Source organism: Idiotropiscis lumnitzeri, unplaced genomic scaffold, assembly GCF_059441095.1.
Source record: "Idiotropiscis lumnitzeri isolate Australia: NSW breed Sydney's pygmy pipehorse unplaced genomic scaffold, RoL_Ilum_1.0 HiC_scaffold_102, whole genome shotgun sequence".
NCBI lineage: Eukaryota > Metazoa > Chordata > Actinopteri > Syngnathiformes > Syngnathidae > Idiotropiscis > Idiotropiscis lumnitzeri.
This window is the reverse complement of record NW_028283640.1, coordinates 7,803-27,492: the sequence shown is the minus strand read 5'-3', so window position 1 is coordinate 27,492 and position 19,690 is coordinate 7,803. Positions and strand designations below refer to the sequence as shown.

At 41.7% G+C, this 19,690-nt stretch overlaps 1 long non-coding RNA gene across 1 annotated transcript; it reads left to right on the top strand.

Moving 5' to 3' along the window:
• Window positions 1-10,729: 10,729 nt before the first annotated feature.
• LOC148315552 (uncharacterized) lies at window positions 10,730-11,636 on the top strand. Its single transcript, XR_015840826.1, has 3 exons — window positions 10,730-11,150; window positions 11,238-11,340; window positions 11,402-11,636. It is a non-coding gene; the product is annotated as an uncharacterized LOC148315552 (long non-coding RNA).
• Window positions 11,637-19,690: the final 8,054 nt, after the last annotated feature.

The following is a 19,690-nucleotide window of genomic DNA, read 5'->3' as shown; positions in this document are numbered from 1 at the left end:
CATTATTAATTAATGTTATTTTATTAATTCTTTATGTTGTGAAAGATCTTTATTCAAAGTATATTTGAAGTTATTTCTACCTTATTGCTTGATTTTTGTAGATTCAAGTTGGAGTTATCAAAATTACAGATTCTTTTGAAGGCAGCATATTCAAACTGTGAGAAAAGGAGCGAATGCAAGCTACGCGGTCTTTGAGGTGCGGCAGAAGAGCTGAAAACACGGTGAGTCCCGAACGATAATTGAATTAATTAATTAATCTCGGGTAAATGTCTGGCTCTCATTTTTTAGACTTACTTTACAATGTGTTTTGTAATTTTTCAAGGTTGCCTATGTTGGAAAACTGCTTGGTGCGTTAGCTAAAACACAGCATGCTAAAATGATAAGTGACGAGAACACAGAGGGTATATTAACAACGTACATACTCGAATTTTTTTGGGGAAAACTTAAGTACATTATAATCACCCTTTTAATAATACTGATAAGCGTTGTGTGTTTTATTTATTTTTATGAGGACCTTTACAACGAGCTACATATTGTTAGCATTGGGCCTACGACGCTAAACACAGTGTCCCTCGATCTCTCTCCAAAATTCTCCAAAAGACTTCAGCTTTCACTCAAATTAATACAATCTACTCCACTAGCTCATTTAAGGCTTTTTTTGTGATGTGTTTGATTTGGGTAAGTAAAGCAAAACACATTAACTGTTGAATGTTGCCTGTTATTTAAATAATAGAAATTCAAGATGAAAGTTGAACAGATGTTGAAATGCTAGATTGGCTCATTCAGAATCATGCCGCAATGTGCTTTGTATGTTTTGTGTGTAGGTTTATCAAGCTCTAATTCAATGCAGTGTCAAAAACGAGCGCGCATAATTGTTGGATGAATGTTGGTTAATAGAGTCAGATAATAGTTAAAATTCCAACAGTTGAACAGATGTTGAAATGCTAGATTGGCTCATTCAGAATCATGCCACAATGTGCTTTGTATGTTTTGTGTGTAGGCTTATCAAGCTCTAATTCAATGCAGTGTTGAGCTGCATTTGAGAGGAACTACGTAAGTAACTAATGTGGAAAAATTGTGACTTCTTTGTGTACTTTTATTTTGAATATTCAAATTATGTGGGTAAAGGTTAGAGAAAATAAATAAAAAATGAGAGCTGTACAGGTATTTAAGTTTTTGGTTTGTAAAATACCCGAATGTGGGTTTCAGCAGGTGAGGCAATGATTGGACAGAGCAAAAGCTATGCTCCAAAATAGAAGTGATTACACCTTCACTAGACTAACCTGCAGCTAATTACATAATTATAAAATTAACACTTTAACCTGGCTTCCCCATCACAGATGTATTCTTTTAAATGCAAAGCTTTTTGTTCTAGCTTTTGTTGTTAAATGACATTCATGCCCAAGTGTCCATGCATCCATTGCAGGGATGTTTTCTCAAGTGACGAGTCTGAAGCCTGTGATGACGAAGTACCATCTACACCTCCCCATGGATTATCACAGAGAAAAAGCTTCCTAACCAAGAGAGGAGCTGCAGAAGGTCCTTGAGTACGTCCAACGTGTTGAGTCTGTGAGTCTACTGCAGGATCTAATGCAGGTATGAAAATGATGGTATTTTAATGTATTATCTTCAAAATTATAAATGATTATTTAATTTCTTGAAATATAAAATTAGGTACCCTAATTCCAAGTAGGAACCCCAGTCCCATTACATTCCTGATTCTGGAGCGACAGAGATCAAACCATCTTACTGTATCCCTAAATAGCCCCACCTCTAAAACCCTGATTCGGAAGGCCGAGTTGAAAGACTTCAGAGTTCAAGATGGCCAACTGCAACTATGATAAGCCGAATGTGTTCACCCCAAGTCGGAAACTGAGAAAAAGACTCAATTTTCATATGATTTCAGTCCCTTCTATATTTAAAAGAATGTATTGGGGCTCTAGAAATGTGAAATATTTTTACAAGTATTTCTTTTACTACTCATAGGCAGTTTCATAATAATAGTACAATTTGGCATCGTGTATTGTTTTTTGGTTCCATTCAAAATGCACAAAACATATAGACATATTTTGTTTGTGGATCGCTGCAGCATCACACGAGCGCACAGAGACAAACGTGGCAGCAACTTAAAACAATTAAAATAAAATATCGAATCGAAATCGGGAACTGAAAAGCAAATATCGAATCGGGGCTTGGGTGAATCGTTACCTCCCTAATCATAATCATTTTGGTAGAATGTTGGGCTCTTGCCCTTTGAGTGTATATGGCGTTACCGAAGCTGTTCACTTAATCGACAATTTCTTTCCTGTGACGTTTATCATACCCAGTTTAACTGCCAAAATATTTTTAAGTGTGTGATGATTATCTGGATCGAGTGACACCCATGTTATAATGGGTGAGGAAAAGTACACCATTAGAATGCTTCAGTTGAGGTATCATACAGTGGAAAGACAGAATTTCATCATACTTAGTTCCCTCAACTTTCAAAATGATAAAAAATGTGAATTAATAAAGAAATAGATGCATTAAAGCAAATGTAAAATATTAAATGAAAAAGAATCTCAAAGGTCAAACCATTTTTCCGCTCGCTAGGTCAAAACTTTAAAGTTCAAACCACGGCCAAAGGAGAACGCATACTGCTCTGATTGGTCTGTGATGTTATCCATAGCTTTATGCCGTCATCAACCAGAATGGGGAATTTTATCACACAAAAGAATTTGAAGTGAACATCATTGCACCTGAATGACAGTAAAGAAATTAAAGATGTTACCTTAAACATTGCCAATTGCACTGACAATGGTTTGATCCTGGAGCAGATCATTTTTATTTCCATTTATTATGGAAAATGTGGTGGATCTGTGTGGTGGATATATATATATATATATATATATATATATATATATATATATATATATATATATTAGTGCTGTCAAGTGATTAATTTGTTTTAACGAATTAATCACAAAAAATTATATGATTATCATGATTAATCACATTTTTAACTAAAATTTTTTTGCGAAGCTTATAACAGATATTTACTTGAATAATATCTTGGAATTGTTAAATCACCAAATATGAAGTATATTTAATTCAAAGATTGTTCTTGAATACGATCTAAATGGAGACATCTTTGCAGACATTTATTTTCGAAACATTTCTCAAAACGGCCCACAAGCGCCACACTCCAGCAGTGTTGGTTTGCAAGGCCCAGGGGTAAATTAGACACAGTGTTGTGTTCTGAGACGTGCTAAAGACAGCTAATATGGCACAATATTTGCAAAGTATGCACATTTTTTTAAGTAAATCAAACTGAGTTAAAATATTTAACTGAGTTAAAACTTTTGGGATTAATCACCTGAGTTACTGCTTTAATTTTGATAGCCCTTATATATATATATATATTAGGGCTGGGCGATATGACCTAAAATCAATATCGCGATAAATTGGGCAATTTTACCTCGATAACGATAAATGCACGATAAATTCCCCCTGAGGACCAAAATCAAAATAAATGCAGAAAATGCATATTAACTGCTTTTTTTTATTGACCAACTGGTACACATTACTTTCAATGAAAAATAGAAGTACAAAAATCATTTGAATAAACATTCAAAATAGCTTGCTTTGCATGACTTGAACAATGTCACAAAGAACAGGAAAAAAAGGGTACCTCTCACAAAATCTTTTCCTGCAAATAGATTGTGCCGAGATGGTGTAATGCCATTTGCAAATGCTTAGATTTGTGTAAAGGTATCTTGTAAACAATATAAATAATGCCATGTGCAAAGGCACGAGTCGCCTGTAAACAAAATGCTAAATAAAATGAAAAAAAAAAAATCAATGGAATGCCAGTGCCAAACAAACGCGTGTGCTTCATCAGTAAAATGTGCCGTCTCGAGTACTCCGGTGCGCAGTCGCCACTTGTCGTCTATGTACTGCACATTTCAGGCTCAAACAGGGATGCATGTTGCGACTCGACCACAAGTCGGATGTGGATGCAAAATGCTCGACATGTCTCCGCTCCCGTCCCGATGTTGTCCATATCGGGAAGTGCTGTTTGCGGCAAATATTTTCGTACCTCTTGTCGGCTACGTTCCTGAGGCGTTTAAATCCTGTGCGCTCCACTGTAACTTCAGGAGCTCTATCTTTAGCTATGTGCTAGGCTATCGCGTCCACCACTGAGACGTTCTCTCGTATGGTTTCGCCTCCGTTAGTGGGCTGTTGTCACTTGTCCAATCTTGCTTCTCACTTTGAACTTTTAGCACAAGCTCCAAGTCAACAGCATGGTTGTGTTGTGGGTGGTGAAAAAGAAAAGGTTGGACGCGCTGTTTCAGGTGCTTACGACGCACTTTGTAGTTCATGTTCTTTTGCGCAAACATCGTCTTTATGGAACCCAAAACATTTCCAAACGACAGATGTCGAATTTCTTTTTGGGACAAGCGCGACAAGACCAATTTCAACTAACGTTACTTCGTCTTTAGCCGTGTCAGCCGCTTCTGAATTTGAATCGCCAGCTACGAACGCGTCTTGTGTTTACATTCTTCTACAGCGCCTGAGTCACGTGACTACATGCGCTGGAGCAGACTTAAAGAGGCATGAACATTGCCGCAGACAGAAAAGACTTTCCTTTTTCATTTTTTTTTAGACACCGAATTTACCGACATGGGCAAAATGTTGTCGGTCATTCTAATAAATTTCGGTAACGGTAAATTTTCGGTTAATCGCCCAGCCCTAATATATATATATATATATATATATATATATATATATATATATATATATATATATATATATATACAGCGAAACCCCGGTTATCGCGGTTAATGGGGACCGAGACCACCCGCGAAAACTGAAAATCCGCGAAGTAGCGGCGCCCCTTCAAAAATGCTTAAAAAAACCTATACAGGTACACAGTATACCCCCCTGTATACAGTACACCATATAGAATACGGGTAGAGAGAGAGAGAGTGAAATTCATGTTATAACAAAAAAAAACAAATTATTATTAAAACTTATTATTTTTTTTATTCCCCAGCCATTATTTTTGGATTTATTCAATTACTTATTTTTGTACTTAGACTTTTACCTGCTGGTACGCCGTCCCGTGTGCCCTGTGAAATGAAAGGTGGCAGTCTTCATTTATTCATTTATTCATTCATAACTGACAGCCTCGCGCTCCGCTCGTGCCCGGGCGGAAGAGGTGCTCCTCTTCGGCTTAATTGTCACACACGCCGGACCTGCTCCCCCGAAGCGTGTCTCCGTTCGGTTGAACTCGGTTTCATTTCGCCCCGCTCGTACCCCGGGCGGAAGGTGCTCCTCTTCGGCGTAATTGCCACGCACGCCGGCCGACCTCCTCCGGAGCTCTCGTACGGTCCCGAACGGAGCGTAATGTCGCCCCGCTCGTGCCTGGCGCAAAGGTGCTCCTCTTCGGCGTAACTGCCACGGACGCCGGCCGGCCGCCTCCGGAGCTCTCGTACGGTCCCGAACGGAGCGAAATGTCGCCCCGCTCGTGCCTGTTAGCCTGAATGAAAACTCCCAAAGTGTTGACAACTTGTAACCGCACTTTATTCGCCACTTTTCCCCATAACACCACCGCATACATACGCACTTCCTCTTTACCCAACCCCAAGTAACACTGCCCCCTAGCTGTGTGGCATGTCAATGTTATTAAACAAAAATAAGACAACAATCTCAGTCTCTTAAAAAAAAAAAAAATAAATAAATAAATAAATAAACAAATACACAATTGCTCAATTTAACAGCAAAACATTAAACATTACATTCAATTACAATATAACGTGAATGTGTATTTTTCTTTTAAACTAACGGTGTAAACAGTATGTTGGCTAGGTTATTTAATTCTCCAATGCCCTTCATGGAGAGCCTTGAGCAACAAGGCTGGAGACGCTCCCCTTTTAGTTAGACAGTCTGCCAGTTGATCTTTAGTGTCTAACCACAGCACCTGTTTAAGCATTTTGGCTTGGATCAGCTCCTTAATAGAACTGTTTTCCAAACGTAATCTTTTTTCAGCAACAAGCTTAGTAGATTTCAAAGCATCCATAAGTGAGTGATTATCGGTAACACAGATTATTGGCACATGTTGATCAGGACTACCAGCATACAGTTCAGAAAATAAAGTTGACAGAAAAATGGCATTGTCAATTCCCTCAGACATAGCTAGTGTCTCACCTGCTAGTGTACTTCTGACAATTCTCTTAATTTTCTTTGACTGCCAGCAAATGGGAGAAAACTGTCCATTTTCACCCATCAAAACAACAAAGTGCCCACCTTGAGTACCCCCATCAGATAGATTTGCGAAAGATGCATCAGTGAATGCAAGAAACTGTAGGCTATCATCTTTCCCAAGGGGTTGAAATTTCAACTCAACTGACTTGGTCTTGAGTTTGGATACGACTTTGTTTGCTTTGATAATTGTCTGTATGGTAGCACATTTGAGATTTGAAGCCAGATTACTGGCATCAAACATGGCATCAGGTCTGCTCTGTCTTGCAACCCACAAAAGTTGCCCTATTTTTTATCTTAACTGATCTCTTTCCTCTTCAGTGACAGGTGAAGTATGCTCAGCTGCACGCGATGGAGTGAGATGTATTGGCTGTAAATGGTCAATATATGTGGCCTGGTGTATTTTTATCCCTTTTTCTGAAGTAACAAAATCTACACCCACATACGAAAAATTATCATGAGCTTCACGACCAACACTAAACTTGACTTTGAGATGTGCCATGACAGTCATTTCAAACATTTGAGAACCACCCCAAATGAAATCATCAACGTGACATGCAAGCACACCCGTGACGTTTTTCTCATTGTCCAGCCAGTAGAAAACTGCTGGGTCAACTTTGGATACTGTACCTCCTGCACCAATCATTATGTCTTTCACTCTGTTATACCAATACAGAGAGGCATCTGCTAAACCATACACACACTTTTTCAATTTCCAAAGCGCCCCTCCGCAGTTGGCTTCAGGAGGAGGTTTAACAAAAATGACGCGAGACAGTTCCATGCCTTGTAGAAAGGCTGACTTTATGTCCATCGAATGAAGTGTCCACTGTCTTTGACAAATCACAGCTACAAGAAGCCTCAGCGACTCTGAGGCACAGGTTGGTGAGTCTTTTTGCAACTCAGCAACTTGCAGCTCCTCAAAACCTCTTGCAACAAGCCTTGCTTTTGGTACTAATCCAGTCACTGTCTCTTTCAGAGTGCATACCCATCGTGTGGATATGTACTTTTGTCCCTTGTCCTCAACTTCCTCAAACACATCATTTTTTCTCCAATTTGGTGACTCTTGTCCAAATTCCGACTTCATTTTTCCAGCTTTCGTAGGGTTTTCCTTCTTCAAACGGTGGCGGAACTCTGTAGTTGATAACCATCCTCTGCTACCAATGTTAGCCTGAATGAAAACTCCCAAAGTGTTGACAGTGCCCGGGCGGAAGGTGCTCCTCTTTGGCTTAACTGCCACACACATATATATACAGTGAACCCCCGCTACTTCGCGGTTCACCTTTCGCGGGTTCAGTGCTTCGTGGGTCTAAAAAATATTCGGGAGCATTGTAGTTTCGGCGAGCGGCACAAGGGGGCGCTGAAGCGGTTAGACGGCGGGCGTGCGCCGAAGAGGAGAGTGGACGAAGAAGAGAGTGGACGAAGAAGAACAGGTTCCCCCGGACACGATTGGTGGCGACGGACACGATCGGGGGCGACATTTTGCTTCGTTCGGGACCGTGCGTGAGCTCCGAAGGAGACCGGCCGGCGTGTGTGGCTGTCAAGCCGAAGAGAAACAACTTCCGCCCGGGCACCGGCGAAGCGCGAGGCTGTCAGTTATGAATGAATAAATGAAGAATGCCACCTTTCATTTCACTGTCATGATCCGTGCCTGTCATGCCGCGTGTGTTTTTGTTTTTTCAGCTGTGTGGGCGTTCCTCCAGCGATCGTCTCGCGCCATGTCGTCAGCTGCTGCGAGACGCGCTGATTACACTGACTATATTGTGATAATAAATATCTTTGTATCACCACCTTTTTTCCCGGGTCTGCGTTTGGAGAGTCCTGTTCAATCCTCCAGTTCTGCTGGAGGATCATAACATTCACAGGGCACACCGGACGGCGTACCAGCAGGTAAAAGTCGAAGTAATTAAATAAATACAAAAAGAAGTAATTGAATAAATACAAAAATAATGGCTGGGGAATAAAAAAATAATAAGTTTTAATAATAATTTGTTTTTTTGTTATAACATGAATTTCTCTCTCTCTCTCTCTACCAGTATATATATATATATATATATATATATATATATATATATATATATATATATATATATATTTGTATTTTTTTAAGCATTTTTGAAGGTGTGCCGCTACTTTGCACCTATATATATTTATATATATATATATATTCAGTGAACCCCCGGTTATCGCGGTTAATGGGGACCGAGACCACCCGCGAAATCTGAAAATCCGCGAAGTAGCGTCGCACCTTAAAAAAAAAACAAAAAAAAACACCGTGTATATATATACTTCGCACCTATATATATATATATATACCGTATTTTTACGGCCATAAGATGCGCTCCCTCAAAGGGCGCAACACCAGTTGAGGGTGCTATTTCCGTATTTAATGCATATACTAGGCGCGCCGCACTACAAGGCGCTAGCTCAGCCGCTCGCGCTAGTTCAGCGCTAGTTCAGGCGAGACTAGCCGCTCTCGCGCTAGCTCAGCCGCTCGCTCTATCCAGCCGCTCGCTCGCGCTAGCTCAGCCACTCGCGCGCGCTAGCTCAGCCGCTCGCACCTGAGTCGCGCTAGCTCAGCCGCTCGCACCTGAGTCGCGCTAGCTGATGTCAGCTCACCAAGACTCAATCCCCCAAGTGATCGTTTCCAGAGGTATCACCCCATTTCAATGACAGATGCTATGAATCTATTGGGAGTCACTGCCAATAACAATGACTATAACCAACAAAAGGTGTCTTGGCATTAGTCTACTAAACAACGTCAGGGGAGGGACTTCACTGGTCACCACACTCCTTAGACTCACGGTTTCAAACCAAAAAAAACCTCAGCTTACAAGCAAACAATGAAACAAAGAAATAAGATTAACACAAAACATGTGTCTCTCATGCCATCTATATACCCAAAATAAATAAAAATAACACAAAAGATTACAGCAATGGCTTCTTGGGAGCCACTCAGACTCAACCAATCACATGGCTGTTTAGAGAGATGGGCTGTTGTGCTTTGGGCTTTTTGCAGTCTGTTGTCTAAACCTGGGACGTTTCTTGCTTGCAATAACATAAATGATAAGACTGACTACAACATTGTGGACAGCTGCCCTTTTGTCCAGCTTTCTCCTACACCATCACCCAAACACCATAGTCACATAATGTATAATTCACGGTCAATTAGAAGCATAGATGACTCAGACTTTGTCCAGCAGGGTGTGCTAACATGCACTGAACAGCCCAATGAGTAAAAGGGTTGATGGTCGCGAGAGTGATGCTTAGTCCATATAATGGGCGCGTCGCTTTACAAGGCGCTTTGACTGTTTTGGGGAAGATTAGGGACTTTAAAGAGCGCCCTATGGCCCGGAAAATACGGTATAAAAGAGGAAAGATTGCAGCCGTACAATGAAGACGCTCTAAGATGAACAGCTCGTTGGCTTTTGAGGTGAGTGGTGCAAAATCAAATGGATGATGACACTTGTTAAGATGAGACTGTCTTTTCCGTAGCGGCCCCGGACGAGGAGGAGCAGATGCTACGGCGCTTGGAGAGCAAAATGCCAACTGGACAGGGAGACTATTTCTTTGTTGTTCTTATCTTTGCTCTGTCACTAACTCACTGGGTGTGCACTGCCAACACTGACTGCATGATAGGGAGAAGTCGAGTTCCTATTTGCCCCTTCTTCCACTGTTTTTGCCCCCCTTTCTTGTAACAGGCTGGCAGCGGAGCGGGATGGCCCAAGTGGTGCTAAGAACCACTGGACGAGAGTCGTCATCGCACAATTAAGTGAGAAGTCCACAACTGAAAGTTTTGCAGGATGGGCACAGCCATGAAATAAGATGGTGACATACAAGTCAATGTTTGTTGTTGCAGGTTGGAGAAGGAAGCGGTCGAGACGGGAGTCTCAGAACAGCAGCGGAAGTCATAAAATCGAATTGACGGGGCAGAAGAGGAGCCGGATGAAAGGGTGGAAAAAGTTAAAACGCATGCATGCAAATCCATCAACAAGTGGCACATGAACATTTTTGTCACAGGCCGTTTGTGGACAAGGAATGATCGCTCCGTCAAGTGATGCTCCAAGCTGAGCAGCTTCCTGGCTCTTGAGGTAGATGACAGCATTCTTCTAACAACGCTTGGAGAGCAAAGCACCAACTGTACAGGGAAAGTATTTTTGTTGTTCTTATCTTTGCTCTGTCACTAACTCACTGGGTGTTCACTGCCAACACTGACTGCATGATGGGGAGAAGTCGAGTTCCTATTTAACCCTTCCACTGTTTTTGCCCCCCCCCCCCTTTTCTTGTAACAAGCTGGCAGCAGTGCGGGATGGCCCAAGTGGTGCTAAGAACCACTGGACGAGAGTCGTCATCGCACAATTAAGTGAGAAGTCCACAACTGAAAGTTTTGCAGGATGGGCACAGCCATGAAATAAGATGGTGACATACAAGTCAATGTTTGTTGTTGCAGGTTGGACGGGGGTCTCAAAACGCACGGCCAATGCATCAACAAAGTGGCGCAGGGCTCAGAGATGGATTCAAAGAGGAAAGATTGCAGCCGTACAATGAAGACGCTCCAAGATGTACAGCTTGTTGGCTTTTGAGGCGAGTGTTGCAAAATCAAATGGATGATGACACTTGTTAAGATGAGACTGTCTTTTCCGTAGCGGCCCCGGACGAGGAGGAGCAGATGCTACGGCGCTTGGAGAGCAAAGTGCCAACTGGACAGGGAGACTATTTCTTGTTCTTATCTTTGCTCTGTCACTAACTCACTGGGTGTACACTGACTGCATGATGGGGAGAAGTAGAGTTCCTATTTGCCCCTTCTTCCACAGTTTTTGCCCCCCTTCTTTGTAACAGGCTGGCAGCGGAGCGGGATGGCCCAAGTGGTGCTAAGAACCACTGGACGAGAGTCGTCATCGCACAATTAAGTGAGAAGTCCGCAACTGAAAGTTTTGCAGGATGGGCACAGACATGAAATAAGATGGTGACATACAAGTCGATGTTTGTTGTTGCAGGTTGGAGAAGGAAGCGGTCGAGACGGGAGTCTCAGAACAGCGGCGGAAGTCATAGAATCGAATTGACGGGGCAGAAGAGGAGCCGGATAAAAGGGTGGACAAAGTTAAGAAAACACATGCATGCTAATCCATCAACAAGTGGCACATGAACATATTTGTTACAGGCCGTTTGTGGACAAGGAATGATCGCTCCCGTCAAGTGATGCTCCAAGGTCAGCAGCTTCCAGTGTTCTAACAACGTTTGGAGAGCAAAGTGCCAAGTGGACAGGGAGAGTATTTCTTTGTTGTTATCTTTGGTCTATCACTAACTCACTGGGTGTGCACTGCCAACACTGACTGCATGATGGCCATTTTGGACTGAGTTGTGCATGAAGGCAATGCTTCATTTGAGGCAAATGTGGTCTGATATATTAATTTGAGATTTTATTTTTTTAATTATTTTTTTAAGTGAATTGTCAAACTTCCTTTTTGTATTCTCCACATGTGCGTTTGTACGTGAATTAAAATTGTCAAGTGATTTCAAGTGGTCTATTTGAACTTGTGAGTGGCAGTATATGCATGTTTTTGAAAAATGACAAGTGTAGAATGGCATTTCCCCCAAACATTCGAAGGGTGACTTTAAACATGCTTTCAAACTTTAAAACTCGACTAACAATGTTGATAAACATGCAACAGGTTCGGCATTCGTAGAAAGCAGAAGTTAAATTTTTCATGTAGATAAAAGTAATGGAGGGTAAGTAGTTAAATGTCAATTCTCCTAACATTAAAAGTGGTACATATATAAAACTTGTATAGTAAAACAAGATGAGTGAAGCTTTGAACAAACATTGCGAGACAGCCAATCATACGAACAAGGTGGGCAAAATCCTGCCTTCTGTTAGCTGGCCAGGTTAGCATTGAGCTCATGACTTGAAATTCCACACAGGCAAAGTAAGGCAATAACATCCCACGTAGTTTGAATTTGGTGTTTTAGCCGTTTCATTTTTTACATTTGTCTTTATAATACTGGGCCTGTTTTATTTAATTGTCATTAGAATGTATCTAATAATCAGATACCCTTATACCATATAATATTTGATAATTGGTTTATTTTTTTAATTGAATGTGATATTGTTTTGTTTCATTAATTCAATAAAGTTTAAAAAAAAGAAAAAACAATCTCTGCCTATTCATTCAATAGTTTTTTTTTAAGTCACGTGTCCATGTTCAAAATTTAAACGTCAACTTGGTTGTCTCAGTGCTTCTTCACGCATGTACGCCCCTCCCCTCTATGTACATCTTATTTCTTGAAACAACTGAGCATTAACTCTAAAATTGACCTTTTCCTCATTGCAATGTTACTCGTTATCCTTAGGTCTTTAAACGTGGAGAAAGGGTGATATAAGTTTCGTGTTCGTCCAAGATGCAGCATAATCGCGTGCATGAAATTTGTCCCTCGAGGCTTCCGTAGTTGAGGCGTCACCTTAGGCGCGAGCTGAATTTTCGTTCTTTCTCCTGCGGACCTTCGAAAGGTAAGCACCTCTCTTCGCTGATGCTTTTTAGTTAAATGGCTAGCTTATTTGTATTGTGGTGGAATTGTTTCATGCTGTTAATGATGTGTGTTGCTGCTGGGTTGAACTTTAATGCTCGTTTTGACGGCTGATGCTTGAGCTCCGGTGTAGTTTTTTTAACCTCCTTGTAAGATTGTTGCTCCTTGCGTTGTTGTCCACGGTTGGTTTTCTGTGCTTTGGGGCTTCGTGGTGGCTGAGGTAAAACCGGATTTAATGGCGCGCTGAGCGCTAGGAGTCCCGAGCCGACAGCTAAAAATGGATTTAATGCCGCGCTGAGCGCGAGTAAATTGCTGGGGCCTCGGAGTCACCGAGCTAACTGCTAAATCGGAGTTTAATGGCGCCCTTTTTATTTAATTTTTTATTTGCCTCCCCTGCAATGTAGTTGTCACTTATGATGTCCACGATTGTTTACTCTGCATTGTGGCGGCTGGGCTAACTGCTAAAACCGGTTAAAATGGCGGGTTCAGCTTGTGTTAATTTGCGGGGGCCATTTAGCTACTGAGCTAACGGCTAAGACTAGAATTAATGGCACGCTGAGCGCGAGTGAATTGGTGGTGCCTCGGAGTCCCCGAGCTGACTGCTAAAACCGGATTTAATGCCGCGCTGAGCGGGCGTAAATTGCTGGGGATAAGAGTCACCGAGCTAACTGCTAAAACGGGGTTATATGGCGCGCTTTTTAATTATTTTTTTATTTGCCTCGCCTGCAATGTAGTTGTAACTTATGATGTCGTCCATGGTTGTTTTCGCTGCTTTGTGGCTTCGTAATGGCTGGGCTAACTGCTAAAAACGGTTTAAAATGGCGGGCTCAGCGTGTGTTAATTGCGGGGCCTTTTAGCTACTGAGCTAACGGCTAAGATTGGAATGAATGGCGCGCTGAACGCGAGTAAATGGCGGGCGGGGCCAAAGTAGCTTCTGAGCAAACTGCCAACTTTGAGCAAATGACACGCTGAGCGCAAGGAAAAGGCGGGAGCCTTGTTCCGCTGTGATTGGTCCAGGTTGAACAAGTTATGGTGTTTGAGTCTCTGTGATTGGCCTCGTTTGAAATGCGTCACAAGGCTGGCTGGTTGAACACCCCCCCCCCCCCCTTTTTTTTTTTTTTTTTTTTCCCCCTGAACACTGATTCATTTTAAATGCATCATGCTATATTGCTGTCCCATGTATATCATACTTGATTTTTTTTTATCACACATGTACTGCTGTTTTTAATCAGTTTTCAACCTTACGCTGCACAATGAGTGTTTTTATTCCTGTTAAGCACATCCACTTTTTTTTTTAAACATTGTTCCACTTGGCATTGTGGACTCTTTGGCATTGGCTGTATTGTGAAATTTTTGGCATTGTGGAATTTCTTGCATTGTGGAATTTTTGGCACTGTGGACTTGTTAGGGGTTGGGGTTTTAGGGTTAGGGGTAAGGGTTTCGGGCACAGGTGTCAAACTCAAGGCCCGGGGGCCAGATCCGGCCCGCCACATCATTTAGTGAGGCCCGCCAAGACAAAACATGCACGACTACGTTTCTTGTCAAAATACCAAATGTTTTCTTTGTGACTAACCACACTGTTAAAATGAATTGAATGGTAGTTAAACAAACAACATTTTCCTGGATTCAGATTTTTAAAACTCATTAGCCATCACTTTGTGTATATGTAATAATAATATGATAAACTATGATGTGGCCCACGAGAAAGATAAGTTTGACACCCCTGGTTTAGGGTTAGTGGTTGGGATTTAGGGCTTTAAGGGTTGGGGGCTTTAAAGCTTGGGGGCTTTAAAGGTTGGGGGCTGGGGGGTTTAGGGGTGGGGGGTTTAAGGGTTTCGGGCAGCGGTCGGGAACCTTTTTGACCTGGAGACCCATAAAACCAAACTATTTCTAGATATATATTTTTTGAGAGCCATATAGTATTTTAAACATATAATAATAATAATAATAATAATAATAATAATAATAATAAAAGGTTTACTTTTAATGCGACTTCTGGTGCTGCATGTTTTTTTTTTATGTCCTTAATTTGTGTTTCCTCGACTTGATTCGCCATCATGATGCTCCGATCGTGAACCGTTCTTGCTGACAGTGGCATGTCTCTTATTTTTTTGATTATCTTGGCTTTATTTGGAAAGTCATCAAAAAGTTCATTGGCCACATCAAGCATAAATGTTTTGGCATATTCGCCATCTGTGAACGGCTTTCCACTCTTCACTATTGCCAAAGCACCCGCAAAGCTAGCGGAATTACCGTCACCTTGCGTGGTCCAGACACGCAGTTGCTGCTGGCTCGTCTGCACTTTCAGTTGCAGCTCTTCGCATGCCTTTTTCCTGCTGTCCCCCGGTGGATATTTCAATGCAAAAGAAGCATGACGCGTATCGAAGTGCCGCTTTATATTTGAGCGTTTCATTGATGCAATTTTGTCATTTCATATTCGACATACTGCGGATCCTGCTCTCTCCACAAATGCAAATTCCTCTGTCCACGCAGCCTGGAATGCACGGTAATCATCGTCTTTTTTTCTTTTCGCCATCTTTTCTGTTACAAGGGTTGAGCGGGTTGAAGGGTTGAAATTGTATCTCTGATAAAATTAATTTCCGTACATTGACAATGACCCGTGACGTACTTGCGATCGATTGGTTCCCGACCTGATCCTCGGGTCACCGGCGGATTGCAAGTGCCGCAACCCACCCCTGACTTTTAAAATGCATCTTTAAAACTAATTTTAAATTACTTAATATTATTAAGATTATCACTAGTATTTTAAAACCAGTTCCAAAATATATATATATATATATATTAATTTAATTTAATTTTTTTTTTGGGCCCCCTCAACTCCAAACTGTCTGGGAGCCATATGACGTCTCCGGAAGAGCCATAGGTTCCCGACCGCTGGTTTAGGGTTAGGGTTTTATCACACATGTGTTTCACTCTGTCCTGTTTCTCATACAGAGTGGACGATTAAAGCATTGACTTGCTTACTTCACTTTTATTAACTTCTTAACTTGTGCAGTACAGTACGTTACTTCAGTCAGTTGACATAGGGAAAACGTCACTTCCTCTTTTTCTCGTCCGTCCCTGTAATCGGCCCCTAAGCAACATAACATAACTAACAATAATATTGTTACATCTTTTCTTTTTTCAATTTGAAGCACTTCCTTGCGATGTAAACGTTGCACACACATTTTCATGCAGATTATGTATTCATACTAGAAAATATGCCTAACATAACTTTGTCAACATAAAGCGTCACTTTCAGTGCATTATTTGTAAATTAACCCAAACTATATTAACAAATTCCAATCCTTCAAATAAATATAACATCTTCTTTCTATTATGTTGGCTCCAAAACATTATGTAAAACATCTTGTCAGTATTATCCAACCCCCCAACCAGCAAACAAATTATACCTTGACATATACAGTTTTTTTTTTTTCCTAACATAAATATCGAAAACCTCTTTTCCTTTTTTTTTTTTCCAACATAAATATCCCAAATCTTCTGTCTTCACTGCGTGTAGTCCTCCAAATATCTAGGCTTAAACACCTGACGACCTGATCTGGTGACAACTTTGGTTTGGTCCCTGGTGCCACACTGCTGGGTTGCATCCACACAGTCTGAAGTCCCCTGAGTCCCACTCCTCGTTGACGTGACAGATCCTGTATCATGGTCTCGTCTAAGATGTCGTCGATTCCTCCTCACAACTCCTCCAGAGTCCAGCTTCACCTCATAAGATCTGTGATCCACCGGTCCTACTACTCGTGCAGGTCTCCAGACGCCACGAAGATCGAAAGGCTGGACCCTCACCTTGTCTCCATTTTTCAGGGCATCCAAATTTTTAGCGGTGCGGTCGTAATATTTTCCTTGACGGTGTTGGTTGTGTCTAATTCCTTGCACATTGTTATGCAGCTCCGGTTCTAGCAGAGTATCTCTTGTAGGGAGCAGTGTCCTCGTCCTCCTGTTTAGCAGTCTCTGCGCAGGGCTAGTTGCAAGACCTTGGCTCGGTGTGTTGCGATGGTCCAATATTGCCAGATAAGGGTCCCGTCTAGCCATTGCAGCTTTCTTCATGAGACATTTGGCTGTTTTTACTGCAGACTCTGCCTTTCCATTGCTCTGGGCGTAACCAGGTGATGATGTTCTGTGTGTGAATTCCCATGCCTGGCTAAACCGTCTAAACTCTTGGGAGGTATATTGTGGGCCATTATCTGATACCACAATATCCGGAATCCCTTGTCGTGCGAAATGTGCTTTGAGTTTTCGTATAACGGTGGCGCTTGTAGTGTCTGGAAGATAATCTACTTCCCAGAAGTTGGAATAATAATCCACAGTTATTAAGTACTCCTTTCACATCAAAAGGTCTCGGCATCTCCCTGATGGCTCGCACTTTCTCTGGGTCTACACACAGTCCCTCAGCTGTCAGTAGGTGTCCTATAGAAGGTACTTTTGTTTGTCGCAGCTTGAATTTGTCCTTGTTTAGTTTTGTTTTTCTCTGTGCACCTCAGTAAGAAGCGTCTCAGTTTCACATCATGGTCTCGGATAGCTTCCTCCTGGGTTGTCCCTTCTCCTGTAATTAATATATCATCAGCAATGATGTACGTTCCAGGTAGGTTTTCCAGTGCATGTGTGAGTTTCCTTTGAAAGATCTCTGGCGCTGGGCTTATGCCCATTGGCATCCTGAGCCACCTAAAGCGTCCAACTGGGGTTGAGAAGGTTGTGAGATAACTTGACTCCTCCTCAAGTTTAATGTGCCAAAATCCATGTTTTACCTCACAAACGGTGAATACTTTTGCATTTGCAAGTTCTGGCAAGATGTCATCTATTGTTGGGAGTGGAAAATGGCTCAGTTTAAGTGCTCGATTCAACGGTTTGGGGTCAATGCAGATCCTCAACTTCCCACTCGGTTTTCTCAATGACACCATGCTACTAATCCAGTCTGTACTTCGTTCCACGGGTGCAATGATTTCTCTTTTTACCAGTTCCTTTAGTTCCTCCTTGAGCGGTACCATCATTGAAACTGGCACTCTGCGCTTTGGCAATTTTACTGGTGGTATACTATTATCTATTTCAATCTTGTATTCTCCTTCCATACAGCCATCACCAGTAAAAACAGTAGAAAATTCTGTTTCTATTATTTCCATCGTCAATATTTTGTTGCAAAGTTCATCTTTTGCGACAGACATCACTTCTTTTGTTACTATGCTGTCCACTGTCATGATGTTCTCATATTGAACCTTTATCAGCTTCATGTCTTCACTTGCCTTTCTGCCCAAAATTGGAACACCTCCTTCCATGTTCACAACTTGAAACAGCACTCGGTAGAGTTTGTTATTCCTCGGGTTCCTTATTTTGACTCGACACTGGCCCAATGCACTCATTTTTGTTTTATTGTACATTACCAGTACCTTGTCAGAATGTTCCAGCTTTACATCTGGGTTTAGGTGATGCACAGGAATGACATTACAGCTCGCTCCACAGTCTATTTAAAATTTAACTTGTGTAGTGTCAATTAGCATACCAGCAAAGAGTTGTTTTTCTGGAGTATGTCTCTCTCCAATTTGGTTCACGTTCTCTTTTGTCTCAACGATGTGGGTTATCATCATAATATCTTCATATTCTTCTTTATCTTGCTCTTGAATTGCATTCACAGCTCTATCATTTTTACCATGTGCATTTTTTGTCTTACACATAGCAGCAAAATGATTATCCTTCCCACATTTTTTACACTTTTTTCCAAAAGCAGGGCACTTCTTCTTATTCCACTCATGCTTCTTGCCACAAAACTTACAGCAAACATCACCTCTGCTTGCTTTTTCTTGTTTGAGTAGATGCACTTCCTCCTCTGACTGCCCTTGCAGTGTTTTACAATTTTCTCGTGACAACTCTGTTGCTCGACAAATCTTCATGCATTTTTCTAATGTCAGATTGTCTTCTCTCAGCAGTCTTTCCCTCAGCCCATTGTCGTTTGTGCCACACACTATTCTATCTTTTATCAATGAGTCTCTCAACTGCTCAAAATTGCAGGTGCTGGCCAAAACTCTCAATTCAGTAACGTACTTGTCCACATTTTCGCCCGGTGTTTGATCTCTCATGAAGAATCTGTATCTCTCCACAGTCTCGTTTAACTTAGGGTTACAATGTTCGTCGAATTTCCTCATCATCTCCCTCACGGTAGTTCTTGCCGACACATCATCCATCAACAACGTGTTCAACAGTTCTCTACCTTCTTCGCCGATGAGGTAATGAAACAGCTTGCATTTCGTGGATTCCTCCGAGTCCGGCATTGTCAGGTCCACATACAATGTGAATTCCTCTTTCCACACGTTCCACGTCTTTGTCAAATTGCTTGAATCCAAAGCCAGAATCGGCGGCGGTCGCAGTCCTTCCATCGTAGCGACTGTCCGTAGTTAGCTTCCGTGCTAACGCGCTAGCGATCCTTTCAACACTCTCTTCCCGTTGCGAATTATGACTCACGCGCTGCCACCATGTTTCACTCTGTCCTGTTTCTCATACAGAGTGGACGATTAAAGCATTGACTTGCTTACTTCACTTTTATTAACTTCTTAACTTGTGCAGTACAGTACGTTACTTCAGTCAGTTGACATAGGGAAAACGTCACTTCCTCTTTTTCTCGTCCGTCCCTGTAATCGGCCCCTAAGCAACATAACATAACTAACACTAATATTGTTACAACATGCACTGCTGTTTTTAATCAGTTTTCAACCTTACGCTGCAGAATGAGTGTTTTATTCCTGTTTCTTAAGCACATCCACTTTTTGTTTAAACATTGATGGCATTGTGGACTCTTTGGCGTTGGCGGCATTGTGTAATTTCTGGCATTGTGTAATTTCTGGCATTGTGTAATTTCTGGCATTGTGTAATTTCTGGGTTAGGGTTAGGGAAATTAGGGTTAGGGTTAGGGTTA